This window comes from Acipenser ruthenus, chromosome 32 (assembly GCF_902713425.1).
Source record: "Acipenser ruthenus chromosome 32, fAciRut3.2 maternal haplotype, whole genome shotgun sequence".
Taxonomy (NCBI): Eukaryota; Metazoa; Chordata; class Actinopteri; order Acipenseriformes; family Acipenseridae; genus Acipenser; species Acipenser ruthenus.
This window is the reverse complement of record NC_081220.1, coordinates 6,582,070-6,609,385: the sequence shown is the minus strand read 5'-3', so window position 1 is coordinate 6,609,385 and position 27,316 is coordinate 6,582,070. Positions and strand designations below refer to the sequence as shown.

General features: G+C 39.3%; 1 long non-coding RNA gene and 10 other non-coding genes across 11 annotated transcripts; 2 read left to right on the top strand and 9 right to left on the bottom strand.

Annotated features, from left to right (window-relative positions):
- Positions 1 to 1,515: 1,515 nt before the first annotated feature.
- trnae-uuc (transfer RNA glutamic acid (anticodon UUC)) lies at positions 1,516 to 1,587 on the top strand. Its single transcript has one exon. It is a non-coding gene; the product is annotated as a tRNA-Glu (tRNA).
- A 2,599-nt stretch (positions 1,588 to 4,186) lies between these two features.
- On the bottom strand, positions 4,187 to 4,258 carry trnae-uuc (transfer RNA glutamic acid (anticodon UUC)). Its single transcript has one exon. It is a non-coding gene; the product is annotated as a tRNA-Glu (tRNA).
- Positions 4,259 to 6,329: 2,071 nt separating this feature from the next.
- Positions 6,330 to 6,402, bottom strand: trnak-cuu (transfer RNA lysine (anticodon CUU)). The gene has a single exon. It is a non-coding gene; the product is annotated as a tRNA-Lys (tRNA).
- A 624-nt stretch (positions 6,403 to 7,026) lies between these two features.
- Positions 7,027 to 7,099, bottom strand: trnaf-gaa (transfer RNA phenylalanine (anticodon GAA)). Its single transcript has one exon. It is a non-coding gene; the product is annotated as a tRNA-Phe (tRNA).
- A 3,628-nt stretch (positions 7,100 to 10,727) lies between these two features.
- Positions 10,728 to 10,838, bottom strand: trnal-caa (transfer RNA leucine (anticodon CAA)). The gene is made up of 2 exons: positions 10,801 to 10,838; positions 10,728 to 10,773 (listed from the first exon to the last, which is right to left on the bottom strand). It is a non-coding gene; the product is annotated as a tRNA-Leu (tRNA).
- A 344-nt stretch (positions 10,839 to 11,182) lies between these two features.
- Positions 11,183 to 11,255, bottom strand: trnak-cuu (transfer RNA lysine (anticodon CUU)). The gene has a single exon. It is a non-coding gene; the product is annotated as a tRNA-Lys (tRNA).
- Positions 11,256 to 11,879: 624 nt separating this feature from the next.
- On the bottom strand, positions 11,880 to 11,952 carry trnaf-gaa (transfer RNA phenylalanine (anticodon GAA)). The gene has a single exon. It is a non-coding gene; the product is annotated as a tRNA-Phe (tRNA).
- Positions 11,953 to 12,859: 907 nt separating this feature from the next.
- trnaw-cca (transfer RNA tryptophan (anticodon CCA)) lies at positions 12,860 to 12,931 on the bottom strand. The gene has a single exon. It is a non-coding gene; the product is annotated as a tRNA-Trp (tRNA).
- Positions 12,932 to 15,360: 2,429 nt separating this feature from the next.
- Positions 15,361 to 15,471, bottom strand: trnal-caa (transfer RNA leucine (anticodon CAA)). Its single transcript has 2 exons — positions 15,434 to 15,471; positions 15,361 to 15,406 (listed from the first exon to the last, which is right to left on the bottom strand). It is a non-coding gene; the product is annotated as a tRNA-Leu (tRNA).
- Positions 15,472 to 15,815: 344 nt separating this feature from the next.
- trnak-cuu (transfer RNA lysine (anticodon CUU)) lies at positions 15,816 to 15,888 on the bottom strand. Its single transcript has one exon. It is a non-coding gene; the product is annotated as a tRNA-Lys (tRNA).
- A 2,376-nt stretch (positions 15,889 to 18,264) lies between these two features.
- On the top strand, positions 18,265 to 23,764 carry LOC131703028 (uncharacterized). Its single transcript, XR_009309646.1, has 3 exons — positions 18,265 to 19,036; positions 20,737 to 21,271; positions 22,401 to 23,764. It is a non-coding gene; the product is annotated as an uncharacterized LOC131703028 (long non-coding RNA).
- Positions 23,765 to 27,316: the final 3,552 nt, after the last annotated feature.

Below are 27,316 nucleotides of genomic sequence, written 5' to 3'. Positions count from 1 at the left end.
TGCAGAGCAGACTACCCGCACACACACACGGTCTAGCCTAAGTTAGACCGAGGATGCAAAATGCGCGTGGGCCAAGGCCAACGCAACACGCGTCCGAACACACAATATACAATATATATAACAAAATATATATACAATAAAATATAAATATATATACAAAATATATATATACAAAAAACCCACACAATAATAATTAAGAACAGAGGAAAGATGGAGACCACGAAGAACGCGATGCCGAAGCAAAGCGAAAAGGAATATATAATGTTAAACAATATATAATCCTAAATAATAATACAATAACAATAATAATAAACAATAATAACTCCGGAGAGTATGACTGAAATAAACACGGAGAAGGGGATAAACCAGCTTCTCAAGCCTAAGCTTTAGTGAGTACAATCAGTTAAATAGCTCTAAGTCCTACCGCTACTGATGCTGAAGGAAAAAGAGGAAGTGACTCTCCGCGCGCTGCGTATAGTAAGCTCCCAGGGGGGGGGGCTTACACGGCAGCTTGCGCGTAGGCCTATCGGCAGCTTTGACATAAAGCTCAGCCAATCCCTACTGCCTGACGGCAATGTCCCATACCTTGATGGTTATTTTCGACTTGAAAGGGAACTAACTTGCTGCAGCACTCTAGCACAAGCAAGGACTTTGTAAAGAATTGTGTGTTTTGGTTTCCAAATGGAGGCGTGGGTGCAAATCTCACTTCTGACAGTTGACTTTTACTTATTTTTAAAATGAATAAATGTGTTCATTTTATTATAAAAGATTTTCAAGGAAATCAACAGCTGATACCAAACTCTTGTCAGCACTCAATACCATTTTAATTTCTGCCTCGTCAAACAAGCTCGAGCCACAGCACACAGTGCTGCTGCATCGGGACACAGAGGTGGATTTTAAAGCGACTGAATCAACGAGCTGAGACTACTTTTTGAAGAAATTGAAAACATACCTCTAGTCGAAATATTTGCTATTTAATTAAAAAAAATGTTTTGAATTTGCAAATGGCAGACATTAGGACAATCTGAATTGCTCATATCAAGCTGCGATGTAGCCTATGAGAATCGCTGACACAATACGAGGGGAATTAGCTCAAATGGTAGCGCGCTCGCTTCGCATGCGAGAAGTAGCGGGATCGATGCCCGCATTCTCCAAATAGTTTTAATATATCTGCGTATTTAGTCCCAACGCATTATGGAGATACATACAGTGTGACAATTCTTTGTAACAGAGTCGCCCGCCCTACATGTGTATTTTAAAGCAGTCTGCTAATTTGTAATATTCCCGCAGACTGAAAAACTGCAGTGCGCCGTCCATCGTATGCCTTCCGAGAAGCACAAAGGGAGATTTTTTATATTTTTTAGCAATTGAAGAGTTTGTGTTAATTGAGAATAAATATAAATGGCTTGAAGTTTGCTTTAATTTGTAACGTGTTTGTAATGAATTAGTGGTTTTTTACCATCATTGTACTGTATACTAGCTACTGTTGCATGTCCAGGAGTTTGTTAATCAGCTTCCCATATGGTCTAGCGGTTAGGATTCCTGGTTTTCACCTAGGTGGCCCGGGTTCGACTCCCGGTATGGGAACGTCTTTGTTATTGTCATTTTGTTACAGAACTGTGGTCATGTGTAATGTGTTTTCATTATGATGATAAACCTACAGTTACTTGAAATTATATATATATATATATATATATATATATATATATATACACAGAATGATGCAATGTATTTGTCTCTATTCACATCACCTCACATTTCACTGGTTGCCTACGAGGGCTTGAGAGGGGTGACGTAAAAGTGAGAGAGAAAGAGCAAAGTTTAAACACATAACATACAACAATCTGACACTCGCTCCCGACGGGTCAAGCAGCATCCTCTGGCTGCTGGGCATTTAGTGGAACAAGAGACAGGAAGGGGACCAACAGGACAAAAGGACAGATCCTTCGCAACTCAGTGCGACATCCTCAGGCAGCTAAGCTGTCAGCTGGGCAGCGTGGAGAGCTTAGGAAAAGTGTCTCGGGTCCGTTTAGGAGAGACAAAAACAGAGAACCCCCTCCGTTTAGGACACACGGAAACAGAGAAACGATGGAATGCTGTCAGTAGTGTGCAGTGGCATGCTGTAGAGAGCAGAGAGCTGCTGAATGCAGTGGAAATTGGTATTTGAGAGTTAAGGCGTTTAAGATGATGTCGGAGATGGGTCTGCCTCTGCAGAACCTGAGAGGATGAGATGTGTTGCTCTTAGGCTGCTGCAAAACCTATTGATTTGATCAGGAGCAGTCTAAGAGTGTATTGTCTATTGCGGTGCTGGAGGACTCTTGACTGAAATGTTGATAATCGTAGGACATAGTTTCCGTATGTGCCTGGAAGCTCAAATTGAATGAAATGGACTTTGAAAGTTGTATTAAGTGCCTTGATGAAGTTGGGGGCAAATGAGGAAGTGCAAATCCGGGAGCAAGAAGGTTGCAGGAATGGCCTGATGCAAGGAAGCTGGAAAATTAATGTGACAGTGGATTCTTAACATCTCAGAAAGCTGATAAGCATGGCTTCATGACCAGATCCTCGAAGGGAGGGGTTTTGATTTGAAATATTCAAATTAATATATGAAGCAAAAGAGGTTGAGGCAGGACGGGACTAAGAATCCCTCGGAAAGACAACGAACTGCAGGAATTGATAGAAAGTTTGGAGTGTGCGAGATTCGCAGCGATAGCAAATCAGATTAAATTATGTAGTTTGTGGTGTTATGCTGCCATCTCGAGGTTGCGATTGGAATTGAAACTATTGGCTTCAGTGAAGCAGGGTAGCATATATTTGGTTATTGCGATTAAAATCCTTGTCTATGGATAAAACGTTTGCTTTAGAACAGTTAGTGATGATATAAGTAAGTTAACGTAGGTCTAGAAGAGGAGCCTGCAGTATTTAGATGTCATAATTCGGCGAGTTGAAGCTCTCATGTTGCAAAAGCGCAGCAGCAGGAGCCAGAAGATTGCAGTAGTGAGGCACAGGCTCGCATTGCCTGTTAAAGCTGCCTGGTCGCCATGGCAACTTACCACTCCCAGTAGTCACTCGATGATGTGTTGCCATGGTAACCATGGTCTGTGAGGCGCCTTTGTGAAAGAGTTGCAGTCCAGCGGTGACGTCGGAACAGTCTTTCTGATGAAGACGCAGAGCAAGCTGAGAATGACGCTGCGCTTTGAACGGCGCTGTAGCTGCGCTGGAGACTGGAGGGAGCAGAAAAGACTAACGATGGAGCTCCTGCTGAAAAATACAAAAGCTGAATGATGAAAAGAATCACCTGAGCAGGTAGGAAAATAGCTGATACTGTCTGCCAGCGCTGAGCAGAGAAATGACCTGCAGTGAAAGGAGCGAACAACAAAAAAACAAACACAGACCAAAAACAAACACAGACGAAGGGCGGAAGCAGTGCTGGGTGTATAAATAGAAAAGAAGGAGAGATTGACATGCAAGCTACCTAACGGGATTGCCCATACCGCTCTGGTCACGCCCTTTTTACCTGACCAAACACAGCAGCGCAAGATTATGGCAGAGAGACTGGAACTTGATTGAAACTGAACTGCCCCCCCCCCCCCCCCCCGGAAGTAATTTGTTTGTCGCTTTATAATCAATATGTTGTGTAGGCTAAATTGTATAAATAAATGTCCGGAGACATTCAAATCCAAACACGTTAAAAAATGAAATATAGTGGAATAGAAATAAAGACGGCTTTGACGTCGACGTGATTTGAACACGCAACCTTCTAATCTGGAGTCAGACGCGCTACCGTTGCGCCACGAAGTCCTGGCGTAGTGCAGGCTTGTTATGCAATCCTAGAGTGCACAGCGTGACATGACAATGCAATAATGTGTTAATTTACCAACAAAAGAAACATAAATAAATGTGTAGGTATTTATTTGTGAATAAACTATCTTGCTTCTATGACGGGACCGGAGACCTTACATCCGCATTCTAATGATCGTCCCACCCCAGAGAGACTTTGTCTTGACCAGGGATTAATATAATTTAAAAACAAACTGCGATGGTTCCACGCGATGGGAATGTGAATAGAGTCAAATACATTTGCATCATTCTGTATATATATATATCGAGTAACTGTAGCTTTATTATCATATTGAAGACACATTACACATGACCACAGTTCTGTAACAAAATGACAATAACAAGAACGTTCCCATACCGGGAGTCGAACCCGGGCCGCTTTGGTGAAAACCAGGAATCCTAACCACTAGACCATATGGGAAGCTGAGGAACACACTCATGGACATGCAACAGTAGCTAGTATACAGTACAATGATTGGTAAAAACACAAGAACCGATATTTCATTATAAACACGTTACAAATGAAAGCAAACTTCAAGCCATTTATTTTTATTCTCAATTAACACAAACTCTTTAATTGCTAATAAATAAATAAATAAATAATCTCCCTTTGTGCTTCTCGGAAGACATACGATGGACGGCGCACTGCAGTTTTTCAGTCTGGGGAATATTACAAATTAATAGACTGTGCTTTAAAATACACATGTAGTGCGGGCGTCTCACACTTTGTATTTATCTCCATAATGCGTTGGGACTAAATACGCAGATACGTTAAAACTATTTGGAGAATGCGGGCATCGATCCCGCTACTTCTCGCATGCGAAGCGAGCGCTCTACCATTTGAGCTAATTCCCCTCGTATTGTGTCAGCGATTCTCATAGGCTACATCGCAGCTTGATATGAGCAATTCAGATTGTCCTAATGTCTGCCATTTGCAAATTCAAAACATTTTTTTTAATTAAATAGCAAATATTTCGACTAGAGGTATGTTTTCAATTTCTTCAAAAAGTAGTCTCAGCTCGTTGATTCAGTCGCTTTAAAATCCACCTCTGTGTCCCGATGCAGCAACGCTGTGTGCTGTGGCTCGAGCTTCTTTGACGAGGCAGGCAATGCAAAAATGCCAAAACTTGCTTTTGTATCACATGACAAACTTAAGGTATGCTTTAACGGCTTGGCTGTCTCAAGTTAGTTTGTATTGTTAATGTAACACCTCGTTGTTGCCCAGTCATTGTATCATATGAAGTAGATTTTGCCAGCTGGGGGTGACGGTCTGCCAATAAAAGATAAGACTATATTTGCAAGGATCATTTCTAGAGTGAAACTGTTTTGAAGGGATTGGTCTCGGTATCCACCAGGAGGAGTGGGAGTGTTTTCTTCTCAGCACCGAGCTGACAATAAGTTCAGTTGTTTAAATCATTAAGCAAATTTCAAATGGATCACTGCTAATGTTAAAACAATTTAAGAACACTTTAAACAGTAATGTGATTTGCACTACGCAGGACTAGATTGAGCTTAAATAAAGACATTACATCTGAAAATAACTTGTGCTTACCCCCACTTACAAGGAAAGTGTCAAACTTTGTATTCGTCCTCATAACGTGTTAGAAAATGTAAACAGCAGTTGGAGAATGCCGAAGTCGATCATCCTAGCATGTTAAACGAGGGCATTTCTCCTGTAAGCTGCGTCTAGTAATAGATGGTTTATACTGTTCTCAATGGTCCACATCCCAGCCTGAGACCACGATCCAGTGGTCGACGGAGATGTTTTTCAGTAATATGTTATTTGGAATATTAAAACAATCAAGTTAAATACATGTTTGGCCACAAAATATTTTTCAGTGACTTCATCAAGTAGTCTGTTTATAACAAAAATTGCAATCTGTGTTAGGAACACTATTTTAGTCTGATTTAAAATGGAAATTAAAATGGTATTGAGTGCTGACAAGAGTTTGGTATTAGCTGTTGATTTCCTTAAAACAATCTTTTATAGTAAAATGAACACATTTATTCCTTTTAAAAATAAGTAAAAGTGAACTGTTAGAAGTGGGATTTCAACCCACGCCTCCATTCAGGGACCAGAACACACAATTCTTTGAAAAGACAATGTCCTTGAGTTTGGCGTCTTAGACCAACCGGCCATTCTGACAAGCTGCGTTTGTTATTGTAGAAAACCGCATTATTTATTTCAGCACACACTAGGGTTCTCGTATCAAGGCCCGATGGGTTTTATTACGCACATACCAACTGATGCTCCATGAATGATGTTAAGACAATTCTAAAAAAAAAGAAACGGATTGAAGCCAACCCAAAATAGTAAGATTATTTATTTCAATATCGTTATAGCTATAAACGATGCATGCTTTTTACAATAGCAATTGCTATTTGACAATGACCAATAAGTAATTTTGTTGCAATACTGTATACAATGTGAACTGAATCAGACTTTGCTCCGTTGTCTCGAAGAAACATCTTCAATTTGTATTTAAAAAGGACGCCCAACGTGGGGCTCGAACCCACGACCCTGAGATTAAGAGTCTCATGCTCTACCGACTGAGCTAGCCGGGCTGACTTTTCGAGGTTTCTTTCACTGTAACCAACTGAGCTATTAATTTGTCATCTTATTTGAGAAGATAGTGAATGACAGAACCAAAGATTCCAAATATAATCCACTGAACTGTAGCTTTCTTATCATAATGAAAACAGATTACACATGACCACAGTTCTGTATCAAAATTAAGTCGTAAGTATATGGTTTCCATTGTAGCTATTTACACACACTGCTCTGTTGTCTCCCAGGGTGTTATCTAACAAAACGACATATGCTGTGCTGCCATAATTGATTACATAGACTTTCCTGCCCCGTGTTGCTTTCTTCTTACATGTGATCTCAGGTTCTGATGAGTTCTGCTCCCTCGATCACGTTCTGCAACATCTCGCCTTGCTCATCACTCCCGTATGCTTTGGCTGCTTAACAGGTTGTTCTCTGTGGCGCAATCGGTTAGCGCGTTCTTGTGTTAACTGAAAGGTTGGTGCTTCAAGCCCACCCAGGGACGATGTTTTTTGCATTGCTTAATCACATTAGAAAATGGCACTCTGATACGCTGTTATTTCATCCAATTACGCTGAAGAATAAATGTGCTCTGTTTTTTTTAGTTCAAAATAATACAAACCCAATATCGTCTTGTTGTTTGCCGAAACCCGGGATCGAACCAGGGACCTTTAAAGCTTCAGTCTAACGCTCTCCCAACTGAGCTATTTCGGCGTGACAAGACTGACGTTTTGAGATATCATTCTTTTTGGCAATCCAGTAAACCTGTAATGAAAAACGTTCAACAGCTCGGCAACACCATAATAGAATCCGAAGCCTTTACAAATGCTTTTCGAAACTGTTAAGTTTTCTCCCAAATGCGGTTCTCAACAAATGTTTTTTTTTTTTTTTGTATTACTTCCAGAGTAAGTCCAAAAGGCAAACACTGGAACTGGTTGCCTGAAAGTGCCGCGCTTGAACTGCCTCAAGAAACGCTTTGCTCTAAAACGTGTACATTAAAAGTCTATTAACATCTTTAACACAATCATCTGTATTCCAATAGCGGTTAATCCACAGGGTGATCAATAAAGTGACTGCTGGCTTTGTTTAAATATTAACGAGATGTTTTCAGGATTCACGCGTATTCTGAACAAGCACAATAGAATATGGTAGTGAAAGGACAAGCAAATAACAGGTTTATTGGCTCTGGTCTTGTATCATCACCCTGACTAATGTCCGCAAGAAAGTGGCATTAATAAAAACGTCATTATGGAAAGTTCCCAATGCGCAAATACGCAGCATATTTAAACTTCTTCACAATCTTAAACCTTCCCAAATGAATTTAACATACTTACTGAAAGTTTACGCACATTTTCACTATCTCATGCAAGGAAGTGTTAATATGACTTTATTACCCAACTGTGTCATTGAAGACTGGTCAACAGTAATTTCGGATTCACTTTAGTTTCTTGTGCTGTATCAAATGAAACATAAAAATGAATCGCAATACAATAAATATCTGTTTGATCGCTATACAATCAATATGTTGTATAGGCTAAATTGTATAAATAAATGTCCGGAAACAGTCAAATTCAAACACGTTAAAAAATGAAATAGTGCGGAATAAAAACAAAGGCGGCTTTGACCTCAACGTGATTTGAACACGCAACCTTCTGATCTGGAGTCAGACGCGCTGCCGTTGCGCCACGGAGTCCAGCTGTAATGGCAGCTTGTTATGCAATGCTAGAGTGTACAGCAAGCATGCCAAACACATGGTAATGCCGACGCTGATACTAGGAAAACACGGTGTATCACCAGGGTCATGGGAAACAGCCGACTCAATACTTGTTCATAGCCAGCAGGGCTATGAAGTTGTCGGAAGTGTGTTTTATTCTCAGCTTTAAAAGTAAAGAAAACATAAAACAATACGATTTGCTTTTAGAAATTTCATTATTTGAAACGTGGGCATAAACACAGTTGTATTGGCTGGGAATCATATGCCTGTGTTTATTTATTTATTTTCTGCACGTATTAATTAGTATTGTGTGAATGTTTTATTTAGATCGTGTGTGAATATTTTATTTAGATCGTTTTTTTTTCTTTTCATAATTTTGATAATTTTCTGTTTGCTTTGCACTGTGTTTTTGCTGTGTTGATTATTATTTGTCTATATTGTTTGGTGCACGGGTGAAACAGAGTTCGTAATTAAAGTATTTTTTGTTTTGTTTATCACAAGCACTGAGCACACGGACCTCAGGTCCCGCCCCAAACAATTGCAGGTACCTGTACACACCTGGAATTAGAAGGGCTTTGAGGAATAAAAAGGGCGAGGAACTAAGAGACTGGGAGCATGGAACTAGGAGATACCGGAATAGGAAAGAGAGAGAAGCTGAGGGAAGTAAACGAAAATAAAGAGGACGAGATTAGACAGCGAGTGGTTGGGGTTATTTTGTGCACGGACAGTGTCAGTTTCGTTTTGTTATTTTTTCTCGTAGACTCACTCTGGGAGGACTGCGGAATTTGGTGATTGAAGACATTTGAAAAGAGGTACTGACAAGAACCTTTGCGTTCGTGGTTTATGTCAGAATATCAGGATCTCTCCTGAGGACTTCAGCTGAAGCGCAGCACCCTATGGAGAGGGCTGCCCAAACAGGCGTCTGGACAGGAGCCCTAAGAGGAGGTCTGGACCAGAGAGTGGATGACGTATGGTTAAGAGAACAAATACACATTAAAATGCATCTAATGCTCAAAAATAAAACAATAATTCAAATAAACAAACTGTGCAAAAAAGGAAAACCAATCCAATTAAAATTCAAAAATCATACGTGATAATACTGAATAACATAATATTCAACACATTCGACACCCGTGACATTACCACCACTGCGATCTTGAAAATGTTTGTATGCCACAGAACTTAAGATCTGAAACGGAATGTTTGGCATCTACAAAATGTCTAGCTAGTGGTGGATGAATATATTTTCTCCTAATTGAACTTTTATGCTCGCTCATTAATGCGCAATTGTAACTGTCTAGTAGTTTTACCATCATATTGCAAATGGCTAGGACAAGAAATCACATTAATGACATGAGCTGAAGCACAATCACTTGAAAGATACTGTACTCTTTTTTTTCGTTGTATGGCTTGTACATTTTCTTAGTTTTAAATGTATTATCACAGGCGGTACACTTACGATTTGGAAAACATCCAGTAGATTTGTCCAGTACACCTAGATCTCTCGAACATCTAAACGATTCAGCCCTTAATAAAGACCGTCCGTGTTCATTTCGGCGTTTATGACATTGTCTATACACAACAGCTCTTATGTAATCCTATTGGTATCGAATCGATCGCAATTAATGTGTTCCATGTTTCCAGTCAGTTTGATAGTTTTAATACTGTATTACATTCTGAATATGAATAGAGCTGAATTATTAATTGTTGATAATACTTAGAATACCAGATACATATTTTGCATTAAAAAGCAATACATGTGATTTATTTAAACAGTCGTTCATTATTTTGTGTATCAGCGGCCACACAAAGCTGAGCGCAGTGCGGTATACTGTAATGATGCTCCAGTCAGCCTGTCCGGACTGCACCTGAACCATCTTAAAAACACGAAGCCCCTAATAAGCTAATTTGTAAAAGTTAGTAAAGAGTTGCGCTAATATAACGAAGCTAAATTTGAACTCCTAGCTGGTACAACGAGAGAGGGCGAGAGGGCGGTGCAGAGAAGGAGGGGGAGACGCTGCTAGGCAACCGGCTCGTGAACATTCCGCTCAGCTGAGGAGAGACCGTTAGGATTTAAAAATGCGAACGTTCCGAGCGGCGTTAGGCGCTTCGTTAAATTAACACACCGTTGCTGGCATTTGAATATAACCATATTTTAAATACTCAAATAGGACTGTATTAAAAATATATGTTTTTCAAAGTAATATGTTATTTGGAATATTAAAACAATCAAATTAAATAACACATGTTTGGACACCAAAATATTATTCATCCTCATAACGTGTTAGAAAATGTAAACAGCAGTTGGAGGATGCCGAAGTCGATCATCCTAGCATGTTAAACGAGAGCATTTCTCATGTAAGCTGCGTCTAGTAATAGATGGTTTATACTGTTCTCAATGGTCCACATCCCAGCCTGAGACCACGATCAGTTATTTGGAATTTTAAAACAATCAAGTTAAATAACATGTTTGGACACAAAATATTTTTCAGTGACGTTAACAAGTAGTCTGTTTACAACAAAAATGCAATCTGTGTTAGGAACACTATTTTAGTCCGATTTAAAATGGAAATTAAAATGGTATTGAATGCTGAAAAGTATTATTTTTAAAAATAAGTAAAAGAGAACTGTCAGAAGTGGGATTTGAACCCACGCCTCCATTCAGAGACCAGAACACACAATTCTTTAGAAAGACAGAGTCCTTGAGTCTGGCGCCTTAGACCACTCGGCCATTCTGACAAGCTGCGTTTGTTCATGTAGAAAACCGCATTATTTATTTCAGCACACACTAGGGGTCGTATCAAGGCCCGCATTGGGTTTATTACGCACATACCAACTGATGCTCCATGAATGATGTTAAGACAATTCTAAAAAAAAGAAACGGATTGAAGTCAACCCAAAAAAGTAAGATTATTTATTTCAATATCGGTGTAGCTATAAACGAGGCATGCTTTTTACAATAGCAATTGCTGTTTGACAATGACCAATAAGTAATTTTGTTGCAATACTGTATACAATGTGAACTGAATCAGACTTTGCTCCGTTGTCTCGAGGAAACATCTTCAATTTGTATTTAAAAAGGACGCCCAACGTGGGGCTCGAACCCACGACCCTGAGATTAAGAGTCTCATGCTCTACCGACTGAGCTAGCCGGGCTGACTTTGCGAGGTATCTTTCACTGTAACCAACTGAGCTATTAATTTGTCATCTTATTTGAGAAAATAGTGAATGACAGAACCAAAGAATCCAAATATAATCCACTGAACTGTAGCTTTCTTATCATAATGAAAACAGATTACACATGACCACAGTTCTGTATCAAAATTAAGTCGTAAGTATATGGTTTCCATTGTAGCTATTTACACACACTGCTCTGTTGTCTCCCAGGGTGTTATCTAACAAAACGACATATGCTGTGCTGCCATAATTGATTACATAGACTTTCCTGCCCCGTGTTGCTTTCTTCTTAGATGTGATCTCAAGTTCTGATGAGTTCTGCTCCCTCGATCACGTTCTGCAGCATCTCGCCTTGCTCATCACTCCCGTATGCTTTGGCTGCTTAACAGGTTGGTCTCTGTGGCGCAATCGGTTAGCGCGTTTGGCTGTTAACCGAAAGGTTGGTGGTTCAAGCCTACCCAGGGACGATGTTTTTTGCATTTCTTAATCACATTAGAAAATGGCACTCTGATACGCTGTTATTTCATCCAATTACGCTGAAGAAAAAATGTGCTCTGTTTTTTTTAGTTCAAAATAATACAAAACCAATATCGTCTTGTTGTTTGCCGAAACCCGGGATCGAACCAGGGACCTTTAGATCTTCAGTCTAACGCTCTCCCAACTGAGCTATTTCGGCGTGACAAGACTGATGTTTCGAGATAGCATTCTTTTTGGCAATCCAGTAAACCTGTAATGAAAAACGTTCAACAGCTCGGCAACACCATAATAGAATCCGAAGCCTTTACAAATGCTTTTCGAAACTGTTAAGTTTTCTCCCAAATGCGGTTCTCAACAAATGTTTTTTTTTTTATTTGTATTACTTCCAGAGTACGTCCAAAAGGCAAACACTGGAACTGGTTGCCTGAAAGTGCCGCGCTTGAACTGCCTCAAGAAACGCTTAGCTCTAAAACGTGTACATAGAAAGTCTATTAACATCTTTAACACAATCATCTGTATTCCAATAGCGGTTAATCCACAGGGTGTTCAATAAAGTGACTGCTGGCTTTGTTTAAATATTAACGAGATGTTTTCAGGATTCACGCGTATTCTGAACAAGCACAATAGAATATGGTAGTGAAAGGACAAGCAAATAGCAGGTTTGTTGGCTCTGGTCTTGTATCATCACCCTGCCTACTGTCCGTAAGAAAGTGTCATTAATAAAAACGTCATTATGCAAAGTTCCCAATGCGCAAATACGCAGCATATTTAAACTTCTTCACAATCTTAAACCTTCCCAAATGAATTTAAAATACTTACTGAAAGGTTACACACATTTTCAATATCTCATGCAAGGAAGTGTTAATATGACTTTATTACCCAACTGTGTCAATGAAGACTGGTCAACAGTAATTTCGGATTCACTTTAGTTTATTGTGCTGTATCAAATGAAACATAAAAATGAATCGCAATATAATAAATATCTGTTTGATCGCTATACAATCAATATGTTGTATAGGCTAAATTGTATAAATAAATGTCCGGAAACAGTCAAATTCAAAAACGTTAAAAAATTAAATAGTGCGGAATAAAAACAAAGGCGGCTTTGACCTCGACGTGATTTGAACACGCAACCTTCTGATCTGGAGTCAGACGCGCTACCGTTGCGCCACGAAGTCCAGCTGTAATGGCAGCTTGTTATGCAATGCTAGAGTCTACAGCAAGCATGCCAAACACATGGTAATGCCGACGCTGATACTAGGAAAACACGGGGTATCACCAGGGTCATGGGAAACAGCCGACTCAATACTTGTTCGTAGCCAGCAGGGCTATGAAGTTGTCGGAAGTGTGTTTTATTCTCAGCTTTAAAAGTAAAGAAAACATAAAACAATACGATTTGCTTTTAGAAATTTCATTATTTGAAACGTGGGCATAAACACAGTTGTATTGCCTGGGAATCATATGCCTGTGTTTATTTATTTATTTTCTGCACGTATTAATTAGTATTGTGTGAATATTTTATTTAGATCGTGTGTGAACATTTTATTTAGATCGTTTTTTTCTTTTCATAATTTTCATAATTTTCTGTTTGCTTTGCACTGTGTTTTTGCTGTGTTGATTATTATTTGTCTGTTTTGTTTGGTGCACGGGTGAAACGGAGTTCGTAATTAAAGTATTTTTTGTTTTGTTTATCACAAGCACTGTGCACACGGACCTCAGGTCCCGCCCCAAACAATTGCAGGTACCTGTACACACCTGGAATTAGAAGGGCTTTGAGGTATAAAAAGGGTGAGGAACTAAGAGACTGTAAGCATGGAATTAGGAGATACCGGAATAGGAAAGAGAGAGAAGCTGAGGGAAGTAAACGAAAATAAAGAGGACGAGATTAGACAGCGAGTGGTTGGGTTTATTTTCTGCACATACAGTGTCAGTATCGTTTTGTTATTTTTTTTCATAGACTCACTCTGGGAGGACTGCGGAATTTGGTGATTGAAGACATTTGAAAAGAGGTACTGACAAGAACCTTTGCGTTCGTGGTTTATGTCAGGATATCAGGATCTCTCCTGAGGACTTCAGCTGAAGCGCAGCACCCTATGGAGAGGGCTGTCCAAACAGGCGTCTGGACAGGAGCCCTAAGAGGAGGTCTGGACCAGAGAGTGGATGACGTATGGTTAAGTGAACAAATACACATTAAAATGCATCTAATGCTCAAAAATAAAACAATAATTCAAATAAACAAACTGTGCAAAAAAAAGGAAAACCAATCCAATTAAAATTCAAAAATCATAAGTGATAACACTGAATAAAATAATAATCAACACATTCGTCACCCGTGACATTACCACCACTGCGATCTTGAAAATGTTTGTATGCCACAGAATTTAAGATCTGAAACGGAATGTTTGGCATCTACAAAATGTCTAGCTAGTGGTGGATGAATATATTTTCTCCTAATTGAACTTTTATGTTCGCTCATTAATGCGCAATTGTAACTGTCTAGTAGTTTTACCATCATATTGCAAATGGCTAGGACAAGAAATCACATTAATGACATGAGCTGAAGCACAATCACTTGTAAGATACTGTACTCTTTTTTTTTCGTTGTATGGCTTGTACATTTTCTTAGTTTTAAATGTATTATCACAGGCGGTACACTTACGATTTGGAAAAAATCCAGTAGATTTGTCCAGTACACCTAGATCTCTCGAACATCTAAACGATTCAGCCCTTAATAAAGACCGTCCGTGTTCATTTCGGAGTTTATGACATTGTCTATACACAACAGCTCTTATGTAATCCTATTGGTATCTAATCGATCGCAATTAATGTGTTCCATGTTTCCAGTCAGTTTGATAGTTTTAATACTGTATTACATTCTGAATATGAATAGAGCTGAATTATTAATTGTTGATAATACTTAGAATACCAGATACATATTTAGCATTACAAAGCAATACATGTGATTTATTTAAACAGTCGTTCATTATTTTGTGTATCAGCGGCCACACTGAGCTGAGCGCAGTGCGGTATACTGTAATGATGCTCCAGTCAGTCTGTCCGGACTGCACCTGAACCATCTTAAAAACACGAAGCCCCTAATAAGCTAATTTGTAAAAGTTAGTAAAGAGTTGCGCTAATATAACGAAGCTAAATTTGAACTCCTAGCTGGAGCAACGAGAGAGGAAGAGAGGGCGGGGCAGAGAAGGAGGGGGAGACGCTGCTCGGCAACCGGCTCGTGAACATTCCGCTCAGCTGAGGAGAGACCGTTAGGATTTAAAAATGCGAACGTTCCGAGCGGCGTTAGGCGCTTCGTTAAATTAACACACCGTTGCTGGCATTTGAATATAACCATATTTTAAATACTCAAATAGGACTGTATTAAAAATATATCTGTTTTTCAAAGTAATATGTTTTTTGGAATTTTAAAACAATCAAGTTAAATAACATGTTTGGACAAAAAATATTTTTCAGTGACGTTAACAAGTAGTCTGTTTACAACAAAAATGCAATCTGTGTTAGGAACACTATTTTAGTCCGATTTAAAATGGAAATTAAAATGGTATTGAGTGCTGAAATTTATTATTTTTAAAAATAATTAAAAGTCAACTATCAGAAGTGGGATTTGAACCCACGCCTCCATTCAGAGACCAGAACACACAATTCTTTAGAAAGACAGAGTCCTTGAGTCTGGCGCCTTAGATCACTCGGCCATTCTGACAAGCTGAGGTTGTTAATGTAGAAAAATGCATTATTTATTTCAGCACACACTAGGGGGTTGTATCAAGGCCCGATTGGGTTTATTACGCACATACCAACTGATGCTCCATGAATGATGTTAAGACAATTCTAAAAAAAAGAAACGGATTGAAGTCAACCCAAAAAAGTAAGATTATTTATTTCAATATCGTTATAGCTATAAACGATGCATGCTTTTTACAATAGCAATTGCTATTTGACAATGACCAATAAGTAATTTTGTTGCAATACTGTATATAATGTGAACAGAATCAGACTTTGCTCCGTTGTCTCGAAGAAACATCTTCAATTTGTATTTAAAAAGGACGCCCAACGTGGGGCTCGAACCCACGACCCTGAGATTAAGAGTCTCATGCTCTACCGACTGAGCTAGCCGGGCTGACTTTTCGAGGTGTCTTTCACTGTAACCAACTGAGCTATTAATTTGTCATCTTATTTGAGAAAAAAGTGAATGACAGAACCAAAGATTCCAAATATAATCCACTGAACTGTAGTTTTCTTATCATAATGAAAACAGATTACACATGACCACAGTTCTGTATCAAAATTAAGTGGTAAGTATATGGTTTCCATTGTAGCTATTTACACACACTGCTCTGTTGTCTCCCAGGGTGTTATCTAACAAAACGACATATGCTGTGCTTCCATAATCGATTACATAGACTTTCCTGCCCCGTGTTGCTTTCTTCTTACATGTGATCTCAGGTTCTGATGAGTTCTGCTCCCTCGATCACGTTCTGCAGCATCTCGCCTTGCTCATCACTCCCGTATGCTTTGGCTGCTTAACAGGTTGTTCTCTGTGGCGCAATCGGTTAGCGCGTTCGGCTGTTAACCGAAAGGTTGGTGGTTCAAGCCCACACAGGGACGATGTTTTTTGTATTTCTTAATCACATTAGAAAATGGCACTCTGATACGCTGTTATTTCATCCAATTACGCTGAAGAATTAATGTGCTCTGTTTTTTTTAGTTCAAAATAATACAAAACCAATATCGTCTTGTTGTTTGCCGAAACCCGGGATCGAACCAGGGACCTTTAGATCTTCAGTCTAACGCTCTCCCAGCTGAGAAATTTCGGCTTGTCAAGCCTACTTTTTCGAGATAACATTCTTTTTTAGAATAGTTGTAATATACTTACGTACATTTCTAAACAATCCGTTAGTAACAATATCAAAGCGCTATAATTTATTTCAGCTCTTATGAGACAAGTATCTTTGCGCATTATATCATCCTTGATTACGATATGTAATATTAATTAATTGCTTCAGTTAATATTTAAAAAAACTACTTTGCTAACAGAAGAAAAACAAGCTAGCAGAGGATGGTTTCGATCCATCGACCTCTGGGTTATGGGCCCAGCACGCTTCCGCTGCGCCACTCTGCTACAGCTGTCTCATGACTGAATTACCAAGCAGCAGAAAAAAAAAAAACTGAACATCGTTTTAACCTGTCACACGGCAGTGGCCGGGCCGAACCATGGAAACGTTGCAAATCAGAGATGATCCGTTTTCTTTTCTCCCAAATACGGTATGCAAAGTATGCAACTTTTCTGCCCACTTTGATCACAGGTAGTTTTATCCCCCAGTTTCGGCTGCCAATTCCAATATTCTGTCTCTCTAAAGCATCTTAAATCGTGGAAAGCGCTCTTTGTTTAAAATTACACTGAAGACTTATTTTGTTCGACCAGACTTACAATTAGATATTTTGTTGTTTTTAAGTAGATTTTGTAAAGCGCATATCGGGCGCTATAGAAAATATATATGATTAATAGATAGATTGATTAATTGAATGTTAGCCTGCGTTCGATCTGGCAGGTTTAATTCTTCAAAAGACAACGCCGAAGGGTCTGATAAATGACACTGTAATTATCTGAGATGATGCATGTAGACAATAATGTAAAAATTATTATTATTTATTTATTTCTTAGCTGACGCCCTTATCCAGGGGGACTTACAATTGTTACAAGATATCACATTATTTTTACATACAATTACCCATTTATACAGTTGGGTTTTTACTGGAGCAATCTAGGTAAAGTACCTTGCTCAAGGGTACAGCAGCAGTGTCCCCACCGGGATTTGAACCCACGACCCTCCGGTCAAGAGTCCAGAGCCCTAAACACTACTCCACAAATGGTTGTTTTCGAATTTGTATTATTTAATTTCATTTTTCTTTTTTAAATGTAGAGCTGTTTTATAGTTATTAATGTATTATTATTAGGTTTGTGGTATTAATATTATTTATAATGTTCATTATTAACGTCGGTATTGTCGGTATTAAACACAGACAGATATGAGGTTCAGTCCAAACAGAGCGCCGAACTCAGCGAGGTCCAGCAGGGGACAGTAACTTCACACGGGGCCATTTCATCTACCATCACCTCAGAAACACAAACAAGCAAATCATTATTATTCTCCATTTTTAAAAGTCGCTCAGCGCTCTCCTGTAGCAGAGCGTTAAGTCATTTAAATTCAGCTCCGTGTGCTTTCTGAGCGGCTCACTTACTTAACGCGCCTGAATGCATCGCATTGAACACAGCGCTGAAAGAGCCAACATGGCGAACTCTGGCATCCAGTTTCATAACCGCCTCCGACAGGGAGGCCAGCCAATCAGGCTCACGTGCTGGGGATAGAGTGTTTCTACAGCCAATCAGGCTCACATGCTGGGGATAGAGTGTTTCTACAGCCAATAATACGCGATGACTCCAACCAGACCCGCCTTCTGCTAGTGACGCTTTCATTTCAGTGCAGGAAATAGAGAGGTTTGTTTTGTTCATGTGTGGAGAGGTGGTTGCAGTCAGTGATGATTTTACAACACGCTGTCTCCTGCTGTTTAAAGGATTTAGGCTGGGATGAAATGTTTTCTAATAATTTGTGAGTTTTGTGTTTGTTTATTACCTGCACGGAGTTCCGTGAAAAGGAAAGCATCCCTTTTCTGTGTTGAATTTCACACACAGAGCGGAGCGCGTCAGTCGCAGCTACAGAGAAGTCGAGCTTTTCAATGAGATGATTTACTGAGAAACAAACGCGTTGAAGCTCCAGCAGAGCTCTGCGCGATTCTGAAAGACCAAAGTAAAGTTACTCCTTGCAAAGCATGTTGTTTGTGTTCTTTCTTTATCACACCAGAAGAAGTGATGAATATATTTGAATGGGAAGGCTACAGTAAAAAATAAATATTACTAAATACAAACCGCAGGCGGTGTTTCTGATTGAAAAGAGGATTCCGCTAGACCAGTGTGAAACTCAAACCAGTGAAGATGGACGCGTCAGCGTGTCCGTGTCGCTCTTTCAAGACGAGCTCGCCTCTACCATCGAGCACGCAGTGAAAGCGGCTCTACACACCGTCTTGTGCGCGATTACTAAAGCTGTCGTCAGCAAATTCACTGAATTCAGAGTGGAAATGTAACAAAAAGGAGAAAGAGAATGAAAGTCTGAAGCTGAGATTGGAAATATCAGAGAACGAGCTGAAAGCTGTGCGAGCGTGTATAAACGCTGCAGATGCAGACATTAAACAGCCTTTAATATTTCAAGGTAAGATTGATTTTATTGTGTGGTATTGCTTGGTCAATCCAGCACCTTAAACTACCTTCTGTTGGAAAGATCTTGGTTAGAATTTCTCTTCGGACACGTTTTAAAGTGTTTGATTATTATAAGCGTTGTTAATAACACAGTTCTGTCCTAATATTGGCTAGAAGGAGTCTAATCAAGACATTGTATTATTTTATATATTTAAATAGGTAGTCTAGAAATTAATAAAGTACTAGATTGGTAAATCTTAGCCAGTCTAATTTAAGAGCCTTCAATGGTATCCTTCTGGTAAAGTGATGTCTTGTATAGAGTCCCACTGAGACAGTCACAGACCATATTGCAGAGGGTTAGAATAATGATTTGTGATTTAATATCAACATACAGGCAGCAGCACATGGGGTTTCAGTGTTTGATTGAACTGTTTGACTGCGAATCTATTTTTAGATAAATGGTTTCATTGTATTCCGCTCCAGTGCTGTTGAGTTTGTCTTTGGTACAGTCGCGGCTCATTCGCTGCTCGTTCTTGTGCTTTAGTCCTGTTTCCTTCTTGTTCCACACACACACATTTACACGATCTTTCCAGACCTCACTGTGTGAATAAAGGGGGCAGCAGCAGCACCCTGCCTGCACCAATCCGCTGTAAGATTTTGGACCCGAGTGGTTCCACAAGTTCAATTAAGGGTTGAAGTTGGAGGAAGTAAATACAACACAGTAAGGTGTCAACTGAATTGTATCATTTTATTGAGTCTCTAGATTGAGTCTCTAAATAAAGTACTTTGTTCAGCTGATGGTAAGCAGAATTAGGAAACGATCGCTCATATTGCTTATAAACATTTACTAATCCAGGTTATTATTTAAGAGCAGAGATGAGTTTGCACAGGATACATACAATAGGGAGAGCCACACCATTACAAATGTATTTTAATACTACAAGGGATGTTATTGGATTTATATCTACAGGTCATGTGATGTTGCTCAAGTAAGCTTCCAATGTTCTGCCTAATGATTATTACACAGGTGGAGTTTGTACAAAAAACATATTGCGGCACTTGAAAAAGTTTGAGTTGTGTAAATCACGTGTTTAAGTGAAACTGCTTTGAGAATAAGCAGGTTATCCTGCTGCAGTCGCTTGTCTGCTCATTGTATTTGACACATTGAAACTTGTATTCTGCGTTGACCGTTTCCTTCAAAACCGTTCTCACAATACAGGATCAGGTAACAAAAAGACATTCCTCAGACACTTTGCTAAGACTGCAAGTCTCCAGGCTTGGTTTCTAAGCATGTTTGCAGTAGAGAAATGGATGTTTGCATTAGAACAATGCAAAGGCAGAACGGCAGTCATGATGGTGATTGACAGGGAGGTAGAAGTGGATGCAATGCTCCAGTGTGAGGCTACAGGAGGTGAGAAAGACCAGCAGCACTGAGTCTTGTACAGGACGTAGAATAAAAAGATGTTCATATGAAAATGCCTTTTCCTTCACTTTGTTCATAGGAACACAAACACAGCGTTAACCGATAATTGCAATGTAGAATAACAGGAATGGTATCAATGCCATCATGTACCTAAACCACCAAACTATTATACCGGCTCACCCCTATATGAAATAACTGAGGAACAGTAACTTTAAATCCCTGATCAAAGCAACTAACAAACCTAGCTGGTAAGTAAGAGATCTAATTGTATACAGTTTTGTTTCCCACAGATCCCAAAGAGAGCCACGCTATCCCTGAATCTGAAGCACAGGAAGGGCCAAAGATAGAAGCAGGAGTGGTGTGCAAGTCTAATGCAGGTTACAAAGCTGGCATGTGTTAAAGATGAAGAGGTCCCTCAACAGGAATGTGTTCCTATTAAAGAGGAATTCATAGAGCAGGAATGTGTCCCCATCGCAGAGGAACTTCCTCATGAAAATCATGTCTGTACACTTGAGGAGAACAAGAAGCTGGGATCCAACCTGTGTGGTGACTCTCCATCTGAATGTGAACTGGGATTTAGAGGTAATCCTACAAAACAAGCAGCATTGAGCTGCCTGTTCATCCTGCAGAACCTGGTACTGAACACCAGCAGTGTGCTTGAGATTCATATTTTAACCAAGGGGAGCTGCCCAACCACTATGTCAACAAGGACATCACTGTGCTTGCTCCTGAGGCACCTGCTAGATGTGCTGCCGCTGCCACGTCTCTTGAGAATGCTGTGAGATCAGCGGTGTCCAATCACGCTCCTGGAGGCCATTCCGCTGGGTAAGGAATGAAAGAATGAAAGAAAGAAAGAAAGAAAGAAAGAGCAAAAGAGAGAGAAAGAAAGAAAGAAAGAGAGAGAAAAAAAGAAAGAAAGAAAGAAAGAGCAAAAGAGAAAAAGAAAGAGAGAAAGAAAGAAAGAAAGAAAGAAAGAGAAAGAAAGAGAAAAAAAGAAAGAAAGAAAGAAAGAGAGAAAGAAAGAAAGAAAGAGCAAAAGAGAGAGAGAGAAAGAAAGAAAGAAAGAAAGAAAGAGAGAAAGAAAGAGAGAAAGAAAGAAAGAGAGAAAAAAAGAAAGAAAGAGAGAAAGAAAGAAAGAAAGAGAAAGAAAGAAAGAAAGAGAAAGAAAGAAAGAAAGAAAGAGAAAGAAAGAGAGAAAGAAAGAAAGAGCAAAAGAGAGAGAAAGAAAGAAACAAACAAAGAAAGAAAGAGAGAAAGAAAGAAAGAGAGAAAGAAAGAGAGAAAGAAAGAAAGAGAGAAAAAAGAAAGAAAGAAAGAGAGAGAAAGAAAGAGCAAAAGAGAGAGAAAGAGAGAAAGAAACAAACAAAGAAAGAAAGAGAGAAAGAAAGAGAGAGAAAGAAAGAGCAAAAGAGAGAGAAAGAGAGAAAGAAACAAACAAAGAAAGAAAGAAAGAGAGAGAAAGAAAGAAAGAAAGAAAGAAAGAAAGAAAGAAAGAAAGAACAAAAGAGAAAGAAAGAAAGAGAGAGAAAGAAAAAAAGAGAGAAAGAAACAAACAAAGAAAGAAAGAGAGAAAGAGAGAAAAAAATAAAGAGAGAAAGAAAGAGAGAAAGAAAGAGAGAAAGAAACAAAGAAAGAAAGAAAGAAAGAAAGAAAGAAAGAAAGAAAGAAAGAAAGTTTCTTATTTGCAGGATTTAAGTTAAGCAATGACAAAAAAGCACAGTCCTGCACAGACCACACAATTTGTTTAGAAACTCAACCTGACTAATCATCGCTAATCATGCATAACATCAAGGGCTACTGTATATCCAGAAATCTCCTGGTTAAACCTCACAGCTCTGCATTGCAATGTAATGGGGAACTCTCTGCCTCCCTGTGTTGAGTGTCCTATGAAGCTGTGCACTGCAGTCGAGGGAATCCTTCATTGCTTCATGAAGCTCTCTTCTCCCTGTTCCAGAGGCAGAGGATTCAGGCGACAGTGATGCTGAGCTGGACAGTGATGGACTCAAAGGAGAGCGGGAGTTGGGTGAGTCCTTTGAAAAGCACGTCTGGGTAGTGTGTGGGTACAACGTTAAACCTTCAAGAGGAACACATTGTGAATTACAGATGATAGACTTAAGGCCAAACCCCAGTGAATCTGAGCACATTTAGCTGCTGTTTCTCTACTGGCACTAACACAAAGTGCCCAGATCTGTTTCCTAATGTACTTCTAACTGTATAAACCTATTTCTGTTTTACCTGATAGGAGACAATATGATGGAGAAAAGAGCTGACAGTGAGTACAGATGGCCTATAGCTTCTTCTGTTGAGTGTGTTTCTGCCTGCCTGTCTGTCTGTCTGTCTGTCTGTCTGCCCGTCTGTCTGTTACACTGAAGCAGAAGAGGAAAACACAAAGCTTGAGGGATATACACTTTGAAAATATTTCACCTGTTTGCATTTAACATGTGCATTTAAATGTGTTGATGCAGCACCTTTAATAAGACGTATTGTATTAATTGATCACCTTAAATGTCAGTAAGAAGGATCACCCAACTGAGATATAATAACTTGACTAAAAGGTTGTCCTGTTCCCTTACCTTTTTATCAATCAATGTTTATTTTATATAGCGCCTTTCATAGTTGACCACAGTTGTTTTGTGCGATTGTTCTGTGTGATTCTTTTCATATGTAATGCAGACTGAAATATCTTTCTGTTAGTAAGTGCCATCACCATCTAGTGCATAGCAGTGAATTGAAAGCAGAAGGAAGCGTGATCCAGTCACTGGCTCTTCTATAAAGACACTTTGACTGATCCAGCCTACATTATGTACATATATCTAAGACAGGCAACTAGAACTGAAGAGCAGCTCCTGAACTCAGGTGAAAACATTGTAACACACACTCTAACAAAATAAAATCTGAAGCTCCTTACTGTTCAGCAATATTCTTTAATGTACATTGAAATCCTAATCCAAATTTGGAGAGTTCCTCAACATGGTCTGTGTTTAAATAGAAGGGATGCAACCTACTGTTTGTTTAATGATCTTCACATGCTTTCTGTCTCCTGAAGTGGATTCTGAAGTGGTCCTGACACAGTCCATGGTAGTGAAGAAGGATGCCCTGTCCAAAAGATACTACAGAAGTAAGTGTGTGTCTCTCTGGAGCTGGCTCCTGGTTTGGGTGAACTGCATGGATTGTAGACTGAAGGTCAATTGATTGAAGACATTCCAGTAAATGGAACTCAAACATGAATATAAAGTGAACTATTAAATCCAATAACCACTGTTTCTGTTTTTCTTTTTCTTTGGAACAGCTTACTGTTGTAAGTATTTTATTTTATTATGGTACATTAATATGTAGAAATGAATTGTATATATATTTTTAAATTGTATTTAATGGTGTATGTTTATTTCATTTCCAGATTATAGCATCTGATATTTTAATAAAAATGTGACTGTACACTACAATACAATACACATGTACTGTGCGCGTCACAAGAAATGAATACATGTTAACAATGGGGCCTCCTACAGCTGATGTTGAGAATATGGAATGGGGTATTATTGTATAATAGTATGAATTAGCTGCTCTTAATATGAAATGCCATCTTTATTTAATACATACTCACATAGTGAGGTGTTCTGTATACTCTGGGAGGGGATATAAAGAAGGAGCCCTGTCTTTGGATTTTGCCAATAATAGAAATGTACAAATAGAGAGACACTCCTTTGAAATATATAGCTCTCTAATACGCTACTGAGGCCCCATTCTTGTATAAAGCAGCCACTGCAGTGACTTCAAATGGACTGAACTCAATATATCACTTGTATCTTTCACAGTAAGGTACAGATGCTACTATGGTAAGTAAATGGATTCTACTTTATTTTATGCAGCAATCAGTGGGTTTTATTTATTATTTTCAATCAGGGCATGAATTGTTTATCAGTGTAGCTTTGCTGAGAGGCTTCAGTGACACAGTGACTAGAGTGCAGAGCTGCAGTGTGGAAGGTAGTGGGTTTGAGCAGTATAGTGGTTAGTGCTGGGCTGTAGTATAGGAGTTAGTGGGTTTGATAGCTCAGTGTTTAGAGAAAGTGTTGCCTTGCACAGTGGAAGGCAATGTGCATGCTTGTGGATCTGAGTATTACTTTTTTATTCATTAGTCTTTTAGCAGTTGCTTTTCTCCAAAGTGCCTTCGAGACTAGGGGGTGTACTATGCATCAACAACTGCTGCTGCAGTCACTTACAATAGGACTCCAGTTTTACGTTTTGACTTGCTCAGGGTCACACACAGTGAGTGAGTGGCTGAGCCGGGATGTGAACCTCCTGGTATCAAGCCCTTTTCTTTAACCACTGGGCTACTGTCCCTGAGTAGCTCAGGGGGTTGAGTTCTGGGCTACAGTGTGGAAGGCAGTGGGTTTAAGAAGCTCTGTGTTAAAAATAGACTGTTCCTAATTATCTTTTCTTTTTTTGTGTAGCTCATCACTATCACTACTATTTCTACTACCATCATGGGTACCGCTGCACTCGCTGTGAGTATGCCTTATTATTTCTGTATACATTGGTTGAGGGATATATTAGAACAATTTGAAATAGAACACCAAGTGTCATTCCATATCAGTTTAGAACATGAGGTCGACCAGGTCAAATATGGATGGAACTCCAAGAGAGACACAGAATTGTTGGAATAAGTTTTATAACAGATGCCATCCATCATAATCCTTCAACTGGAAATATCAAGATGAGTTTATGATTCATCTTTCTACTGCATTGTCTCCAACTATTGATCGATTGAGGTCATTCGTAACTTATTGGAAAGAGGAAAGTCTAACCTGTCTCCTGCAATCCTAAAATGTATACTTAAACTTATTACATGTGTGTGATCTCATGCCGGAGTAACCAACTCCACAAATAATCCCAGGAGATCTGATGAATGGGATTGCTGCTGTTTTATGGTGTGTGTACAGTAGTTCTCTGTGGGAGGTCATTATGTCAGGGTTGGCTTTGAGTTGAGAAGAAGGGTCCACTGACCTCAATCTCATGTGGAACTTTTGTCATTTCAGTGAAACAAAATATAAAAGCAGGGGACAAAACAGAGGAGCTTTGATCTAGGATTGCTCTGAATAAAACCTCAGAAGCATGTTTGGCATTTGAACTAGTATAGAGGGTTTCCGTGTTTTTTATTGATAGGTTTGTATTGAGAGGTTGTGGTGGCTCCACAGTTTAGCAGTTGATTCCATACCCTTTGGGATTGTGAAATTGCATGCTAAATTACACAAAGCTTTTTTTTTCAAATTTGTAATTCAAAGGAGTGCAATACAAAGAGTGTGGAGGATGCTATCTACACATGGGAGGGAGTTCAATTCTGCAGCTCAGTGTGACACTGATTGTCTATATTATTAGACAATGCTGACCATTACCACCCCACAATCTCATTACCTAGCTGTGCAATGCTCTGTAGGGTATGGATCAGAACAATAGCTTTTCTGCCCAGGTTGCTGATAATGTCTTCAATTGGTTTTAGACTGGCTTACCTACCGCTGCAGGCGATGCCAGCACTACTGAGCTGCAGCAGCGCCCAGTGATCACAGTGCTGGAGTTTACCTGACAGCAGACCTGCAAGCAAAGCTTAAACACACCAGCAACCTTCTTTTATAGCATCGCTGTAACCTTTCTGTTCTGGTACCTCTCCCCACACACAGCTACAGACCCATACTTATTTCTATCAGGCCATTCACAGCTTGTTTAAAACAGCTGCTCCCTGTTGTGCATTTGGTCAATCTCTTCAAGGATATATAATAGAGACAACATTGTTTTTCTATTGGGTGATTCCCTGCCTCTCATGAAGCAGGTCTTTACATTGTATGGAAAGGTGTCCTTATTTAACATGTAGTCTCAGATTCTCAGTGAGATCACATGCTCACACATGTTTGAATAGAAATACAACTCCACATGGGCACATATACAAAGAGTTACTTGGAGAGCGTGCTTGATTGATTTGCCTCAGCTCATAATCACTGCACCGAGTCAGGTTTGACCAGTAGACTCCTTTCTTCTCCCAGCTCCTCACAGCCACACTGTGATGTCACAAGTGACCCGTGACAGGCCTTGTTCACAGACTGACAAAAACATTGTGTTTATATAGAGATTTTCTTCATCTCTCAATTATTTTAAAATCTCTTTATTTGCATTCATGACAACAAATGCTCCAACTGTTGACCAGTATAAATGCTGTCCTGCCAAAACAACACGATCTGCTGTTACATGAAACTGGGTAAAAGCCTGTCTCTTTCTGTAAAGCTTTTTAAGCAATAAAACTATTAGCATCAATGTCTCGTTTTGGACTGGTTTATTTCACATGACATGTATTCTTGTCAAACTGCCACCACTGAAATCATTCAAAAAGCACTCTTTATTGACAACAAAGAACTCTTAACAGTGCAAGGGAGGATTCATGTATTTCCTCTTTCTTCTGCATTGCATATTTAGTAAAGGAGAAAGTGCCTGATTGTTTCTATAATGTCATCGGTTTAGCCATTCAGAAGCACGCTGCTCTTTCCCAGGTAATTGTTACTTGCATATTGTGGGTAAACCAAGAGGCATGATGGGATGCTGGAGGCGTTATGGCAAACCCTGCTTTTACTTTACTGTGTGCTCCCTACATTAAACTGGTTATTGAACCTGGACCATCTCTCATCTTTCACTTCTACTAATGAATTACTCTCCAACTTTGGGGAAACAAATCACAAATGTGTGTATTGTATTATCATGATGTGCTAGAATTGACCTTGCTCTAAAGACTCACTGTGCTGTCTGTAATAACTTGTATTATAACAAGGTCAAGTTTATCGATTAATGTCAGTGAACATTTGGACAGCATTTAAATACTCCCCTTCT